The following is a 16,930-nucleotide window of genomic DNA, read 5'->3' as shown; positions in this document are numbered from 1 at the left end:
CCTCCCTATCCCAATAATATTCCTCTGGAGGATGATTTCCCCTGTTCTCTCCTGGCTCTCCTGCTCTTCTTGCTGTCCCCTTGCACCTCGGATGGCTGGGGATGGCTGGAGAAATGCACTAATTGGCTGTGTAGTGTCTCTTGGATTCCCCGGGAGAAGATTTAGCTTGCTTTGTATCCACCTGTAAAAGTCTGAGCTATTGCCTGAGTCAAGTGTTTGAGCTTGTAACCTCTGGGAATATTTGAGAGCACTCAGGACTAGCATCCTGACACTGCATATAATGCTAAGTGGATTCAAAGATGTCCAAGATTCTCACCCTGAACTGGAGAACTTCCTATTGCATTCTTTGCTCACACGAAAGCCAAGCAAACAGTCCCCATCATTTTATCTATGAGAGACAAACCCTCTTCACATCACCCCCATGCTCCAGGAGCAGCCCGGACTCAAGTACTTGTCCCCAGTCCTTCTCTCTCTTTTTTTTTTTTTTTTTTATTCACAGAAAACACCTCAGTCCTTTCACTTCTTCACCTGGCAACTCAGGAGCAGGACCAGCCACCCAATTCATTCTTCACCCCTTCTCCCCGCGCTGGTGGACTGGGTAGAAGGGCCACCCTCTCCTTCATCCTACCCCTACTATCAGTACCATGTGCCAAAGGGGACTGAGAGGTGCTCAGAAGCAAGTGGGAAAATTGCTCCTGGACAGACAAGACCCCCTCAGCCCCCAACCTTCCTTCCCAGTCTCCAGCCCCTTTCTCAAATGGATGAGTAGAACTGACCCCTGAAAGACGCAGTGCAGCAATTCTTAATTAGCGCAGGGAAGGCTTTGCAAACCAAGCAACCTCCCAGCGACGTGTACACTCCTCATTTATCTGCGTGACTCTCTTGGATGATGCGATAACACTTCGTGGTGTTACAGCATGCAGAAAGGTTAATATCACCGTGAGTCACCGGGGTAAGACCTCACCGCAAGTGAGAGGCGGCGCAGGAGCCCTGGGCTTGCAGATAAGCAGAGGGGATTACCGAGGTTCAGCTACATGTCTTACGCCAAAGTCTTTACTGAGTTAATGTAGTGAACGTAATGCTGGTATAGTGGAGGCTATCTCAGCCCAGTAGTTTCATTTTAAGGCAAACAAGCTCCCTGTGGAGAGATCGGAAAACTGCTTCTTTGGAATTTAATTAACATTAGAGCATGTGAGATTATATGCTGCATAAAAGCTAAGCATCATGATTCATGTCAACAGAGCAATTTTACACCATTTGAACTGAAAAAAAAAAAACAACACAACCCCACAACTTAGAGTCAAGACAACTAGTCTACTCTGCTCCTTAAATAAAAAGAGATTTATTCTGTATTATTATTAATGTGGCACCATACGTATATAAGCAGTTTAACAGAGGGGATTGTAAAACCTCAAATACAAGAACAAGCTTTTAGCTGTAAATATCCACCAGCATGCATCCCACATCGTCTCCGTGAGTGGCAGAGACCCTCTCAATTCTCAGCATGCAGAGTGCTAATGTAAAACCATCTACTGAACTTCTTTCTAATGTCAGAAGCATGTTCATTTAAACCCAGCACAGACAAGCAGGATGTAGTACGGGCTAAATATTACCAATAACATTGAGGTCAAAGCAGTGTCTGGAACAACTCCAAGGCTGAAGGACAATTAATCCCAAAACTGGAGAGTTCACAGTTCTTTCTACTCTCAGCCATACCCTGCGCCGTATAAACCACAGGCTGGAGGATGCTGACAATCAGACACCTTTCTGCTTCCCATCACTGGCAATCAGATGTGATTTGTCATCAGATGGGATTTGTCAATGGCCCAGAGTTTCCTGATCTTCAGGCTAAATTTTCCATCACTTACTTTCATCCCAATAATTCTAATGACACTCTAAGCAATTTCTCTTCCCCTTTCTGTATTACGTACTCTTACAATATTTTAATTCCGTTATCCTACCACTCATTAATTGTTGTGGATGCAAGGGGTGGAAGATTGTTTCAGAGATGGGTGTGCCTTGCGCCATCATTGAGTTGACACTTCAAGTTTCTTTAAGTTCTGCTGATTTCCTTTAGCTCTGAGCAGGGATACACAAATTTTTCAAACCCTGTCCCACCCATTTCAGCTAATACACCATTAATTAGCTTACCCTTTGTTATGTTGGTCCCTTTAAATGTTTTTAGCAGGCATGGGAATAGCTCCTAAGTGCTTTTTAGTGACTCAGTAAACATTTTACCACGTTAGTGGGGAACACTCTTTAAAGCTTTATACCCGTCAAGTGTAGCTTCATATGTTTCATTAGTTTAAGCCACAATTCCTTGGTGATGTGATCCTGCTCGTGTTGATGAGTAAGACTGCATTATAAAAATGTCTTCTGTAAAAATTATATATATTTTTTGATGGAAAGGAATGTAGTATCAAGAGCTGCATGCAAAATTGCCCATCACTTCTGAGGAACTTGTTACCTAAAAAAAACGAGTGCATGGAACGAAGCCTTTTCTTCCACTCCTCTCAATAATAAAATAAGTATCTTGCAGCACTGCAGGATGAGACACCTGGCCCAAAGGCTCTCTCTGTGCAGTGAACCCAGCAGGTTCATAAAGGCCACCTCACGCCACTGAGACTGCCTGGCACCTGCTGCCCAGCACTCAGCCTGCTGGCCCAAAGCCACAGAAATGGCACTGACCCAACTGAGCCTTCTCCATGGCCGTCAGGGAATCTGAGACATAGGGAGGAGTAGGTTAACTGCAGGCTGAATGTAAATTCAGGGGGTCATGGCTTCAAGCCTGCCAGCCAGCCAAAGGCAGCCGGTCGTCCTGTGTTCTATGAGGTAGGGCTTGGGGGCAGAGCTACAGCCAGGTGCAAGCTTGGACTGAGAAGTGGGGAATTCCGATTTAATCTAAACTAAAAGGCATAAGAAACTATCAGAAAGAAAAGGGTCATGGGCTGGGCAGCTGAGTGAATCGTTTGCATTGACATTATACCAGGGGGTTCAGAGGGACCTGAAGGTCCTGGGTGTGCACAGCAGCAGGGAGGCAGGTCTGGAGGTGAGTGCATGTCCCCATCCAAGACCTTACAGCCCCAGGAGTCTCTGCCCTCCTCACACTATGACTGAGAAGGCGATACAGAGCACACCAGCTGCATTTCACACACCCAGGAGCTGGAAAGGCTCCGTGTCCCCACCCCACCGAGTTCCTGGCAGGCAGCACCGAATAGACATCCCTTGGCAGGCTGCCTCGTGAGTGTCGCCGCCTTGTCCCAGCTTTCTCAGGCTAACTGCTGGTGACACAAGGACCACAGGTGGTAGCTGTTCTCATACTGCCCTCTCATGCCCTCTTCAAGAGGTTATTGCTCAGCCACTTACCTCCACCTGGCAGCACAACGCTATCGTCTCACTGGAGCTGCTGGGTAGCACATTGTGCCTGCCAGGATTTCTAGGTCATTGTGCCAGCACTTTCTTCCAGATTATCAAAGACCTCTGCCTGTGGAGGCATGCATATACACACCAAATTTTGGTAGTGTAAAGAACTCATTTTTTTCTCCCTGGGTCACCCCATTGCTAAGGAGAGGTTGATGGGATCCTTTCTCCCATGCAGCCTGTGAAAGCTGCTGGGGCCTAGGAGGTCCTGAGAGAAAAGAGGTCTGGTCACAGCACTGGACAAGTTAGAGCAGAACAGAACAGTTCACTTGGAAAGGACCTGCAAAGAGGACAAAGTCCACTTGCCTGATCACTTCAGGGCTAACCAGAAGTTAAAGCATATTATTAAAATGACAAGGTCTGTGGTTAAGTGGCAGAGAAGCTGTAAAATCCCAGTCCTTGGAGACTTCCACCATTCCACTGGACAAGGCCATGAGCAGCCTGATCTAGTTTTGAAGTTAGGATCAGAGACCTCCAAAGAGCCCTTCCAACCTACATTCCTCTTTTATTCTCTTTATTGTAGCACCATGGTATATTTTGTTTCCTTGTCCAGGTACGACCATTAGAAAACAGCCATCTCTGAGAAATTAATCAGTCATTAGATCAAATCTTCCACAGCAGCTGTGATGTCAGTAGTGTTATAGGCACTGTTCTTTAAAACAATATCATTAAGGTGGCTAGAAACAGCCAGAGAGGATCCAGATGGGACTCCAAAATTTGGGGCCTGGAGGAGAGGATTTGTATTTTTTTTTCTGAACCTGACTCCTGCAGCTGCAAGTATTTGTGATAGGGCACTTGCAGTTGGGATGGCAGTGCAAAAGCAGAAAGAGTAAGCAGGGAGCATCACAACCCATGCTCAGACCCCAGAAGCATGAAGAAAGTGTCCAGATGCTCCTCCTGAATCTCACATCTGGATTCAGAAGACGCTGCTCCGTGGCCTTCATCTCCCCCTCTGCAGGTTCCAGCTCCCTCCCTGATGCTGGAGCCAGGACCCCAGTTCTGCTGTTCAATCCAAGCTGCCACCACACAGCAGAAACAGCCTCTGAGCTTCTCAAAGCACACTTTTATGTGGAGGGACTAAATCCTGTCCCATCAAAACACTTAGATGACACACAGTAATTTCTGGTGCATTACCTGTTGATGCCAAGGACCCCCTTCCTGAATTTCATTTCAGCTTTGCAGAGAAGCTCTCTCCTTCCTTGCGGTCAGATGTTTACGTAAATAAAAGTAAATTGTCCTGGGAAGTGCCCTCTGCAGTTTTGGACCTTTGTCACCCTTCTGAGAATATCATAATTTTTGTTCATTAATTTGAGACTGAGGTTGCTTGCAGTCCAACACTAATAGCAGAAACATTCCATTTATACCAATTAAGCATTCAACTTAATGCTTTTATATAGCTGATTTGTAGCAGAATTTGGTCAGACTGCTTCCATTTAAACTTATGTAACCCATTTTAATGGGTATGAAAGCAGAACTAGCTTTTTTTTTTTCTTTAATAAGGCACAGCAGATGTTCTGTCTGTAGACTCATCACTCAGACTGTGCTCCTGCTTCCAGCTTGTCTTCTCTCTCACTTTCTCTGTCCCAGAACTTGCTGCTCTCTGCTGTCTTGTAGGAGAAGCGTACATCCTGTATGACATGCAGTACCTACCCAGCCCAGGGCAGAGTGGACTATTTTAAAGACATGCTTAAAATGGGCAAGTTGAATACTCAGAAGTGTAAAGGTAAAGGCTGCTGGTGTTAACATAGACACATCCCCTTGCATATTTAAGTGGACTTAACATATTTAATTTATATGAGCACATCCTATATTTTTTCCAGGAATGTGGTCACATTGAATACACAAAATGGGTACAACTCACTTAGTGACCACCTACATGATATTTATTTTACCTTTAGGTCTATTTATCAAATGCATGTCCTGCAGCAGACCTGCAATATGACATATTTCAGTCTGAACATCTAAATTGTGATTGTGCCTCCAGAAAAAGCACAGTCTGCTTTTCCTTGGGGGTACCTCTGGCCACTTCTTTCCTGTAACATCCAATTCCTCCCACCATGGAGGCAGACATCCCTGGAGGAAGGTCTGAGGGGGGCAGGTTGAGGCTGTGATCAGCACTGCCACAGAAAGGAGGCCAGTCTGGAACAGGACACATGAATTATTCATGCCACAGCAAGCCATTCCTGCCAGACCCTTTCCCAGAGCAACTCTAGGGCAACCACAGCTTCGGCTGAGCATGTGCTACACAACACGTACCCAAAGTATTTGTATCAGCACGACTGGCCCTGCTAAGAAGGAATACACTGGCTGTATGGCCCTGCTGTGCCAGAGGAGTTTCTGTGCAGCAAAACCACCTTGGGCTCCCTATTGCAAGCAGCTGGAAGCAAGTTCCTATGAACAGAAAGCATGAAGTGGCCTTGTTGAGGATGGGATGTGTGAGAAGCTGAGGCAGTGAGACTGCAGGGCACATCTGTCTACTTTAAGAGGAAACCTCTACCTTCCTGAAGAAGAAAGCCAGTTTAAGATGCTCTCCCTTCTATACACATGTATGTATTCCCACCTTGCCCAGCTCTCAGCAGGCTCCTGCAAACTGTTGTGCTGGAGCAGCAGAGCAGGGGCAAATTGTGAGGTAGGGATGAGCAGCCGGAGTGCTGGATTCACAGCCAAAACACCTGGGTGCAGAAATGCACCCTGGCAACAAACACCTCTGCCTGCAGAGCCCTATGGCAGAGGGATTCCCAAGTCTGACACCTCTCACCCAAAACCTGCCATCTCCCCCTCCTCTTCCCATCAGCAGCAGCTTAGGAGAGGGTAGGGGAACAGGGCAAGCACGGAGCTCTTCCCCAGAACAGCCTTCCAGCCTCGAGCACTCAGAAGCTCGTGGACTCCCCCAGCCAGCGGTGGCCTCTCTATGACAGGGGAACCATCTCGAGCATCCCCAGGACCTCGTAAAGAACCAGGCGCTCCCCGAAAGCAGGAGGCTGGGCCCCGGCATCCCCCGAGCAGCCGCAAGAGGGGGCTCGGAGCCCGCCGGCCTCGGAGGCGGCCGCGGCGCCGGGGGGGGGGATGCCGGCCCGGGAGCCCAAAGCAGGGCTGTGCCCTCCTGCCGAAGCCCCTAGCAGCCCAATTCCCAGGATTTTTATTTTTCTGACAGCCATTCGTGCACAGGGGGCTTTTGGTGGAGGTGTGGGGATGCCGTGATTGCGCGCAGCCCCCCGGAGGGCGAGCAGGGCAGCAGCAGTGTCCAGGGAGCCTGCAGGGGAACTCCTGGCACCAAGGTCACACACACAGCGGTGATGTGTTACCTCCCCTTCCATCTCCCCGCATAGATGTGTGTTTGAAGAGTGGATAAAGCTGGTAAGGGGCAGCTGGAGGTATTTGGGGTTGATCTGCAGTTGCTGTGAGGTGTAGCTGGAGTAGATACCAGCCCCAAGGGCTTATCGGGCACTGCCATGCCTGAGCTTGCCCTTGCTTTCCTGGGTGTACAGGCTCCTTTCTTTTCTTTTGGAGCACAGCTCCAAAAGGCCGGCCCCTCCTTTTGCAGGCAATGCAGAGGAAACCCCCGGAGAACCAGTTTTTGCAACTGTACCTATGGCAAATGCTGTCTGTCCGTCCCCCAGAAGGGACAGAAGTGTCATATTAACCATAAAAAGCAAGAACCCAAGATAACATGAATCTCTTCCTTGAATCTCATCTGGATCTCACTCCCATCTGACCTCTAGGCTACTGTGAGATGAAAGTGGTACGGAGAGGTATCGGGACAGCTAGAGGCGAGCTTCACATCCCCTCACCTAGCTTAAGAGCATCTTGCTTCCTCCTCACCAGCTCTCCCCCACACCACACAGGGCTGTGTGGGCCCTGCTGTGGTGCCAGCAATGTCCCTTGCTCAGGGCAGCCTCTTGCCTTCCCTGAGTTGTGTCCCCACAGGGACGAGCTGGCTAAGGGCAGCTGCTCTAGCAGTAAGATTTCTTGCTATGTGTTCCTGACACTTTTAAAGGATGAAGGACTCATAGCCCTGCCGCTGGGTTGCATTCATGCCTGCATCAAATTTGGGCCTGTCAGAGACTTTTTTTTTTTTTTTTTTTTTTTTTTTTACATGGGGCATCCCTTCTAATCTCCTTCTGGCTGAGCCAGGTCCTGTTCCAGGTCATTCCTGTCCTGTGGAAATAAACCTGTGGGAAATGAGAATCTAATGTGCATGGTTTGTTGTGAGACAGCTATAAAACTGCCAGAATGAGTCTTTGGATTTGGGCATGGATTTTAAAGTGGGATTCTCACCTCTTCTAAGAGATATTTTCCCATATCACTGCTCTAAGTGAGCAGTGATATGGGAAAATACATCTCTTACAGTGGTGTAAAGTGTGGAGGAGAACTTTCCTTTCTGTAGTCCCTCCCTCACTCTGGGATCAGAGCTGCTTGTGCTGCCTTTCCCTTGAGTCACTATTTCGGTCACTTAAGAGAGATTCCAGATGCACTCAGAAAATCACACATGTCACAGGGGGCAGACCCACATTTCTGTTACAAATTTGGGTGTGTTCTTCCATTTTGGCCAGTGGCTGGAAAGAAGTCCTGCCCCAAGCCAGACGGGGAATCTCTTTCAACATGTGCCTAGCCAGCAAAGTGAGGGGCGAGTTCTCCTTTCAATTTCTGGGACTGGGACCTGAACTGAGCTGCGATGTCAAAGGCTGGCCAGTGCCAGGGGTCTGCCCTGTGCCACAGGCTTCCAGCGTGGCTGTGACACCGCTCAGCATCCCTTAGGCTGAACTTTCAAGTAATTATTCCCCTTGCAGTAAAAGCTTTGAAAATACTGGGGAGGGAGCCCTGCTATACACAGGTCTTTTCTCCCCTTCAGCAGTTCAGCTGGGTGTCAGCCCTGGCTCGGGTGACTTTGGAAATAAATGCGAGGAGCGAACCTCACAGTTGTGGAAGCATCTCCCAGGGTTGCCTGTAACGTATTTGCCAGCATCAAAGACTTTTCAGAAGTCTGTAAAATATAACACTTTCCTGTGATTTTTTCTTCAATAACTCCACTAATTGGTTGTCCCAGTTGTGCAGATTCCACTGGGGCAGGAGGTGTTCTGATTATTCCCTTTGTTTATGGTATTAGACTTAGACTATTGTTGATCTCATTGTTCTTATTTGCAATGTGTTTGCCTCACCAGGACGGTAATTGTGGCAGGCAAGTTGGAGACCAATCCACAGAGCTGAACGTTCAGAACTGCAAAAGAAAGGCTCCAATTTTTCAAGCAGCGGGCGTATTACTCCTCCACTTGGATTATTAAATTCTAATTATAGCCTGTTGATACAGTTACAATGTTGTTTGTAAATCTAAATACAGTGCTCCAAAGCCTGTACTGATATGCATTTTATTTCTTAACCTGTTGATGCTTGGTAAAAAAAATACCAGCTTGCCTAACGGAGCAGGTGGAGGCTGGTGTGCTCCCAATGCAGCTCTCTTTTCCTCTCCTCTCTTCTGTTGGGTGTGTTGGTGAATGGTGTGGGCAACACCAAGAACAACAGGACCGATGCATTGCACACGATGTGGTGGTACCTGTGCACTCGCCAGAGCAGGGGCCGAGAAGAAATTTTCCCTTAGGTAAGAGTGACAAGGATTCGTGGGCTTTTTGGAGTGGAGGAACAGTATTTGGTCTTGTTTTTTCTGCCTCTTGGGCAGTTACCCAAGCTCTTCTGGGTACAGTACCTTAACAATTCCCCTAATTCCCCTAAATTCCCCTAAAGGGACTAATTACTTTAGTCCCTTCTGTTCCTTTTCTGTAATGTTTTCTGGGTTTGGGGCTCTTTCAAGAGAGTTCTGGTTCATCACCCCTTGAATCCACAGGCAGTGAATTCCTACAAACCAAGTATCAATGAGGCTTTCATCCCTGAAATTCATGGCCAGGATGGGACTCCGTGCCCTTTCAAACCCTTTTCTTCCCCCTGCCCTGATGTTAGGCGCAGGGAAGGCAGAGATGCCTGAGCCAGGCAGTGTGAGCAGCACTCCCATGCGCTGTGCCTCACTCTGGCTCTGGAGCTCTGTGCACTTGCAGCATCTTCCCTCACCTAGAAGAGCAAAGGACGGCTTCACAGCGAGACTTCGCCAGCATGGATGATTGCCGACATGTCGCAATAGTGGGAAGGGCCGGGAAGTGTTGAGGGGGTTTGACAGATGGAGGGGGGGAAGCGACCCAATTCCTCCCTTCACCCTTGTCACTCAGGGTGCACCAGGGAAGGAAGGGAGGGAGCTGCCCCTCCTGGCAGGAACAACACAAAGGTCCCCGAGAGATCTTCACGGAGCTAACTGCCCGGGACAGCTCCGGCGGGGATTTGGGATGCCGAGGTGCGAGCAGTGGGCAGCCGCAGCAGGTACCACCGGGGCTGGGGGGGAAATCCTGCCTCCTCCCCCCCCCCAGAAAGCATCCAGCCGAGCTCACAGGCTTGGCCTGAGCAAGCGTGGGGAAGGGGGGTAATAAGGGCTGGAAGATCCAGGACATGCCGACGGCTGGGACGGGGACGGGGACGGGGACAGGGAAGGGGATAGTGAAAGGGATGGGGATGGGGATGGGGATGCCTGTGTCGGGTGTGAGGGGGGAGCAGAGGGCTCCATCTCCTCCAGTCTGCCTCCAAACCTCACCAGAGCCCCCAGGGAGGACACTTTCCGCCTTGTGGCAGCAAAAAGCTACCGAGCCCGGCTTGGGGGGGTGCGGGGGCTCCTGCTGGACGTGAGGGCCGGCCGGGGCAGCCAGGCTCTGCTTCACCCGACGGGCACTTGTGCGGCTTAAAAACACCTCGAAGGCTGCCCGAAAGCCGGAGGGACAGGAGGTGACCCGTCGCAGTGCCCCATAGCCCGGCTGCAGCCGTGCCGAGCCGAGCCGTGCCGTGCGGGACGGGGCCGCTGCCCGCTCCGAGCGCACCCCCGGTAAGAAAAGGGCCGTCGGAGGAGCCGGGGGGGCCCGTGCTGCTTCAGGACCGGCTTACCCTCCATGGACACCCCTCAGCAGAACCCCCCTCCGGCTTGGCTGCCCGGCGCGGGGTGTCCCGGGGGGCACGGATCCAGCGCGGAGCCCCCCGACGTGCGGCCGGCGGGGGGCGGCGCAGCCCCGTGCCATGTGCGAGGCCTGCCGGAGCCCGGGGAGCAAAGAAGGGGGCGAAACCAACCCCCAAATCGCCGGCTGTGGGATGAGGAGGCAAGGGGAGGGAGACGGGGCCGGGTCCTGATTGAGGTCGAGCGCTGGAGCCCACCGCGGCTCCGACGAGAGGACACGCAGCGCCTCCCGGGCACGGCATTAACGTTTTAAAACGGGTTTCCAACGCCGCTCAACCCACCCGTGAAATAACCAGCCGGTGGGGTTCCGCTGGGGGATGCTGGAAACAAAAAAAGTCCCCTCCCGGCATCACCCGGCCCTGGGACCAGCCCCCGCTGCGCCCCACGCGCGTCCCCCGCACCCCACGCGTGCCGCCCGGGCTGTGTCCGCACGGGGATGGCGGGGCTGGGGTTTTCCTTCCCTCCTTCTTTCCATCCTTCCTTCCTTCCATCCTTCCTTCTTTCTATCCTCCCCCCCCCCCGAGAGATGCTCGGCGTGGCCTCTCCTAAAGCCACGCCGCTGGGGTACGCGAAGAGCGTCGAAGACGGAGAAAAACACTTTTAGAGGAAAAGTGGGAAATATCCCACAAATATTTCAGCGGGGTTTGCTTTTCAGAAACCAGCCCCGACTCCCGCCGTTCAAAAGGCAAAGGCAGATCCCGGAAAATCGTCTCTCCGGGAAGGTAAAAGTGGAGCGGCCGCCACGGGCCGGGATTTTAAAGCAGCCCGTGAAGTGCCCGGTGCCCTCAGTTAGCTAAAAAAAATCCTTCCCTTAATTCTCCTGAGCTGCTCAGCGTCTAAGAGGGGTTTGGCTGCAAAGCAATTGTTTCAAAGGAGAAACTGCTGGCACCTGAAACGATTCTGGTTGCGCTCCCACGGGCGGGCACGTTACTGAGTCACGGAAACGTGTCGTGAAGCTCCCCGAAGTTGTCTTTACTCGAGAGAAATGAATTCGTTTCACAAGTCATAAAGGATGTTAAAGCCGCATTTCTCGTTTTCTGTATTTCCCTCCTCTCCCGCTCTGTTTTCGTTTCTTCTTCTTTTCCTGTTAAAAACCTGCTCTGTGCTCTGAATGGGATAAAGGAGAGAGGGATAAAGGAAACCCTACGAACACCGCCTGCTGTTTATCTTTTCTTTCCTAGTTTCCCCCGGGCAGAACAAAACCCAGAGCCACGATTTCCCCCCCGATGTCAGAACCTGTCCTCGGCTGCTTCTGTGGCTGGTGAAGGGCTCTGGGCTGCGGGGGAGCCGGGCCGGGAGGAAGAACCAGGGAACCCATCCCCGTGTGGGCAGGGGGCTCACAGCCCTAAACCCGCTCCATCCTGGGGGTGTGGCACGCATGGGAAAAATAAATAAATAAATAAATAAATAAATAAGGGTTAAGAGTAAAAAATAATAATAATAATAAAATAAAAATAAAAGTAAAAATAAAAATGAGAGGAAAAAAAAAAAAAAGAGAGAGAGAGAAAAAAAAAAAGGAGAGAAAGAGGGAAAAGAAAAAAAAAAGAAAAAAATAAGGTGGGGGGGGGTTCCTCATTGTGTCCATTTCTTCAATAGGAACCCTGCGGCTCCCTCCCCGGCCCTGGGGGGGCCCGGGCCGGGGGCATCGGGGATTTCGGCCCCGGGGGCGCAGGAGCGTGGGGCGGCCACGCAGGGGCGGGGCGCGCGTGGGGGCGGAGCGGGCGTGGGATGGGACGGGACGGGACGGGACGGGACGGGACGGGATGGGACGGGGGTGGTTGGAGCAAAACAGGCGGGACACGCGTGGGGACATAGCGAAACGCGGGGAGCGGGCCGGTCCCACGGGGATGGGCAGCCTCGGGACCGAGGCATCGCCGTCCCGCAAGCACCGCCCCGGCACAGCCCGCTTTTCGGGAGAGCTTCCCCTCTATCCCCGCCTTTTTTTTTTTTTTTTAATAAATATCTATTTTTCCCCTTAGCTCTAACTTAGTACAGCTTAAAACAAAGCTAGAGCCAATAAACACCAAGCAGCACTCTCCCACTGAACTGCTTCCTAAAAGAAAGCCCTCCAACCTGGGGCTGGTGCCTGATGCTGCAGGGTGCTGGGGGAGGAAGCACTGCTCCTGCCGGCACAGAGAAGGGAGCACACAGCGGCGCCGGTGGACTCGAAACCCTCTGGTTTATGTGGCAGGTAAATGAATAAAAATGTTCTCCAGAAAAAGAAAAAGAAAAAAAAAAAAAAAAAGGAAGAAACAAAATAATTAAAAAAGTTATTAGAAACCACCACCTCTTCCACCTTTCCAAGACCACGTTAGTACATTTTCCCGTACAAGATCTATCTAACACCCCGACCAGAGACTGGTTTCTGGGTTGGGTGGCCCTCTGCTCTGACCGTGGTCCAGATGTGCAGTACTCTCTGTGCCATCCCACTTGTCCTGTATTAGCTACAGTTCCCCCAAACCGGAGTGAATAACCAAACCAATCCCTGCTGATCCTGCTTTCCGTGCTGCAAACGAGGTGATCTCGTTGTGCAGCTAATTCTAAACTGCCTGGCAGCTTGCCTGTCAGACCACGAACGTACTGAAATGCAAACAAATTCTCCATTTAATAGCTCCTGGACAGAGCAACTAATCCGTGCTAAACTGGTAATGGACATCGGTGTCAACAGGTACGCAGCAAAAGCCAACTACTCTGCGCTCAATGGAAGACACTTGCCTTCTGAATGAGGAATTATGTGCAAAACGCAAGGTGCAAAAGGATCCAAATTAAATTCATGCTTCGCTTAATTCAGATTAATTTTCCTGATTGCCCTTGCTCACCAGACAACCAAATCTCTGTTTATATCTGCTCTTTTTCTTTTAAGCAGTTGATACAAATCCCTTCTCCTGGGGAGTGTTGCAAGATGCACACATTAAGGATTGTGATTCACTCAGGCACTAATTAGAGTTCTATAAATACCTGGGATGGATTTTTATATCGCTGTTATTACTACAAACATTATTTGGAGATATTGGATCCACTGTAGGACTGTGTTTCCAGTGCTTTTTCACTAATATGCTGCAAGCAACATTCCAACTAATCACCTTAATGGAAATTACAGATGAAAATGGTCTATTAGGCTATCTAATCTATCCTCACTCAGTAGTATTTTCTTACATTTTTTAGTCCAGCTTTAAATTTAAAAACAATCCATGGGAATTACTCTGTAGCCTTGAGAGGCTGTTATACCACCAAGTAGTTCAGAAAAGAGAGAAAATATAAAAAAGTCTTGCTGGAAAATGTTTTCTGATGGTCAACCATACAGACTTTCTTTGGGTTTTATTTTAACCCATGGCTTTAAGTTGCACATCCCTCTGACAACTTAAATATGTGTTCTCTCTTCTCTGTCTGTACACCTGTCACCATGACCCTATCATGTCTTTAATGCCGTTTTTACTTTCTCCTTAGAAGGTTATTAAAGAAGTGCAGGTTCAGCTCAGGCCTCATTCCAGACAGGACTTTGACTGCCTAAATATGTCCAAAATCTTTTTTTTTTTTTTTTTTTTTTTTTTCCCATTAGGTATACTGATGCCAAGAATCAAAATTTTTCTTGCAGATTTTTTTTTTTTTCTCTGAAGTGACAGGAGAAGTTGGTTTTATTTATTTATTTATGTATTTTGATTCAGCCCAGCATGCATTCACTCCTGTTTTCTCTATCCAACCTTTACATGTACCCAAAGAGAACAAATGTATGGAGCCTTCCAGGTCAGGTTAGTACATTTTATGTCACATTTTCCATGTAATTTTACCTCCTGAGTAAGGGGATGGTGCCATTTACCCTTTCGTTGGCAGCACTCCTCCTGGCCTGGGGAGCTGCTGTCCATCCTCCCCATAACCACTCTCCATCACACTCCCCACCTGACACAGCAGGGACGCAGAGGATGGCAACTGGGGAAAAAACAGACATTTTCTGGGAATTGTTCAATTCTGTCTGCTTCATCACCTAGCCCCTGGCTGTGGAGAAGCAGCCATGGCATGGGGATGACGTGTGAGGGCAGGGTGAGGTAGCAGCTCAGGCAGGCTCTGCCACCCACATGGTGCTCACCGTGCTGCCGCACACCTTTCTCTTGCCCATTAAAACCACAGCCCATTCCTGTTGTACTCTGGTGTGACATGGCCTAGCCCTTTTTGTGGTGGCCAGAGGATTACACAAATTTAGGCACGAAACAAGCGTGTTCCTTAATGGCCTCCTTTCCTCCGTGAGCTGTTCTCTGATTAGGTGGCACACGGTTTTCTCCTCCAGTCTAAACTGAATGCAGCCCGGTAATTGCCCGAGAAACAATAAAACATATATGAGACAAAGCATTCATTTACACCACTTTATTTCTCTAACAATGAGAGAATCTGGGATGGGCCATTGTTAAAGATTACTATTTCCTGCGCTGTAATAAATGTCTCGTCTTCCCTGATGCTTGTTTATTTTATAAATGTCTCTGCTTTGGCTTTCATATTTAGCTACCAGCAGGACACCATTATCCCCTGACAGCATTCTGTTCCTTCTCCATTGTTATTACCGCTGAAGCGATGCTATATTGCTGTGCCCAGCCTGGATGGTAGGGCTTTCTTATCTTGCATTTCCCATTGCTTTTCTGACCTGGACTCCCGACGTGGCGCAGAGCATAGGTGCCAGTGCTTAAAAAGCAGTGCTTTCACAAAGTATTAGCAATTCTGGCTTTTACTTAAAAAAAAAAATAAAAATAAAGGTTCTCTATTATTTTTTTTTTTCAAGCAGCATTGGGAAGGAGCTGGGTTTACCTGCACTGCAGATCTGAGGCTGGAGGGCACATCCCTGCAGTGCCCAGGCAGTAGGGCTGCGAGGAGGCCCAGGGGGCAGCCACAAGGGTGGCAGAGGAGGGAGGTGAAACTGCTGCCCCGTGCAGGGATGCAGCCTGCAATGGACCAGGAAAAGTGGCAGCAAGGGCTGGGGCAGGATCCTGACCCCTGCCCATGCACTTTCAATGGGGACACGGGGTGCCTGCACAGACCCAAGTGCCTGCGAGATCAGCAGCATACAGCCTGCTGCAGAGCTCCTTCAAGTCAATGAGAGCATCTCCACCGATTTCAAGGACTTTGGATTAGACTCTTTAACATCCACAAATGAAAGATACTGTATTAGAGCGAGCCGTTATTATTTAGGGCCATGCTGCCCCGCTGCCCATCTGTTCTGTTGCTCTTGGGGCACCAGCAGCAGACCAGCAAAACCAACAGCAGCCTATCTGTCAAAACCCCATTATGTACCACACTCTTCTTCTTTTAAGTGCTGAAATCTAATAATCCACCTAACTCTCATGGCCTTCAGAAGCGCACACTGCATTCCCTTTAACATGGCTATCTCTCTCTTATTTATTTATTTTTTAAAACAAAATTCCCAAGTGGAGGTATCAAGGTTTTTCTACAGCCCTATTTCATTTAAAAAAATAATTGGATCGTTATTTTCTTTAAGAACCAAACTTCAACAGTAAGTAATTTCTGGAGATGTGTCAAGTGGCTCAGCATAAAAGTTAATCTTGATCTATTGGTTTGTTAGATATGTTTACATCCAATCAGTTAGCTCTCCTTAAACAAAAGTGATTTAAAGCCCTTTCTGGAGAGCATGAAAATGATTCCCCCAGCACTTACATTCTCAGGGCCATAATCCAACAAAAGCAGGCTTATCTTTAAGCATATGAGTAGTCTTGCCAAAGTCAATGGGGCTCCAGATGTGTTTAAAGATAAACACATACTTAAGTGCTTCACTGTATTGGAACTCTTTGAATGTTTTATTTGCATTTCATTTCAGTAGTGGACTTTAAATTTTGTATATAGCAGAAGAGAATTGCTGCTGGACGTTATTTTAAAATATGATTTTTAGGAGGGTGAAAAAGGGAGTTCCTAGCATCTAGCAGATATTTTTTAATGATTCACTTTGGTTATTTCAAATGTTTCGAGTCAGTATGGTTTGATTTGATTTACTTTAGGCTTCAGGACAGAAGTGCTGCAGGCATGGAAGTGAGCAGCAAAGCCCTGCAGGTCTCTGCTCCAGCACTGCTCCAGGCTCCTTTTGCCACTCCAAGAATGTCACCTCACCTGCCTATGCCCGGTCTTACCTCTGCCAAAATGAAGACCTTCCATATTTCCTTCACCTCACTGCAGCTGCCTACTTTATGCTTGGGTAGTGATTTGGTAATAGAAGAATCTGAAAGCATATTCTACTTAAAAAAAAATAAAATGGAGAGAGAGATTAGTGATCACAAAACTACTTGGACAAAATATGCTTCTCTGAGTCATCCACATATCTCAAGGATCAAATTAATAAACAGCAACTTTGTGCAAACATTTCTTAGCATTCCCAAGAATGAGCCCAGTTATGCTGGATGGCTGAGCTCCTGATGAAGGCGTAGCAGCAAAATCACTCCAGTGAGGCTAGCCAAGCAAGGTGAGCTTTCTAAC

The sequence above is a fragment of the Netta rufina genome (genome assembly GCF_964035555.1).
Source record: "Netta rufina genome assembly, chromosome: 7".
Classification (NCBI taxonomy): Eukaryota; Metazoa; Chordata; class Aves; order Anseriformes; family Anatidae; genus Netta; species Netta rufina.
The sequence above is the reverse complement of the archived record's forward strand: the minus strand, read 5'-3'. Positions refer to the sequence as shown.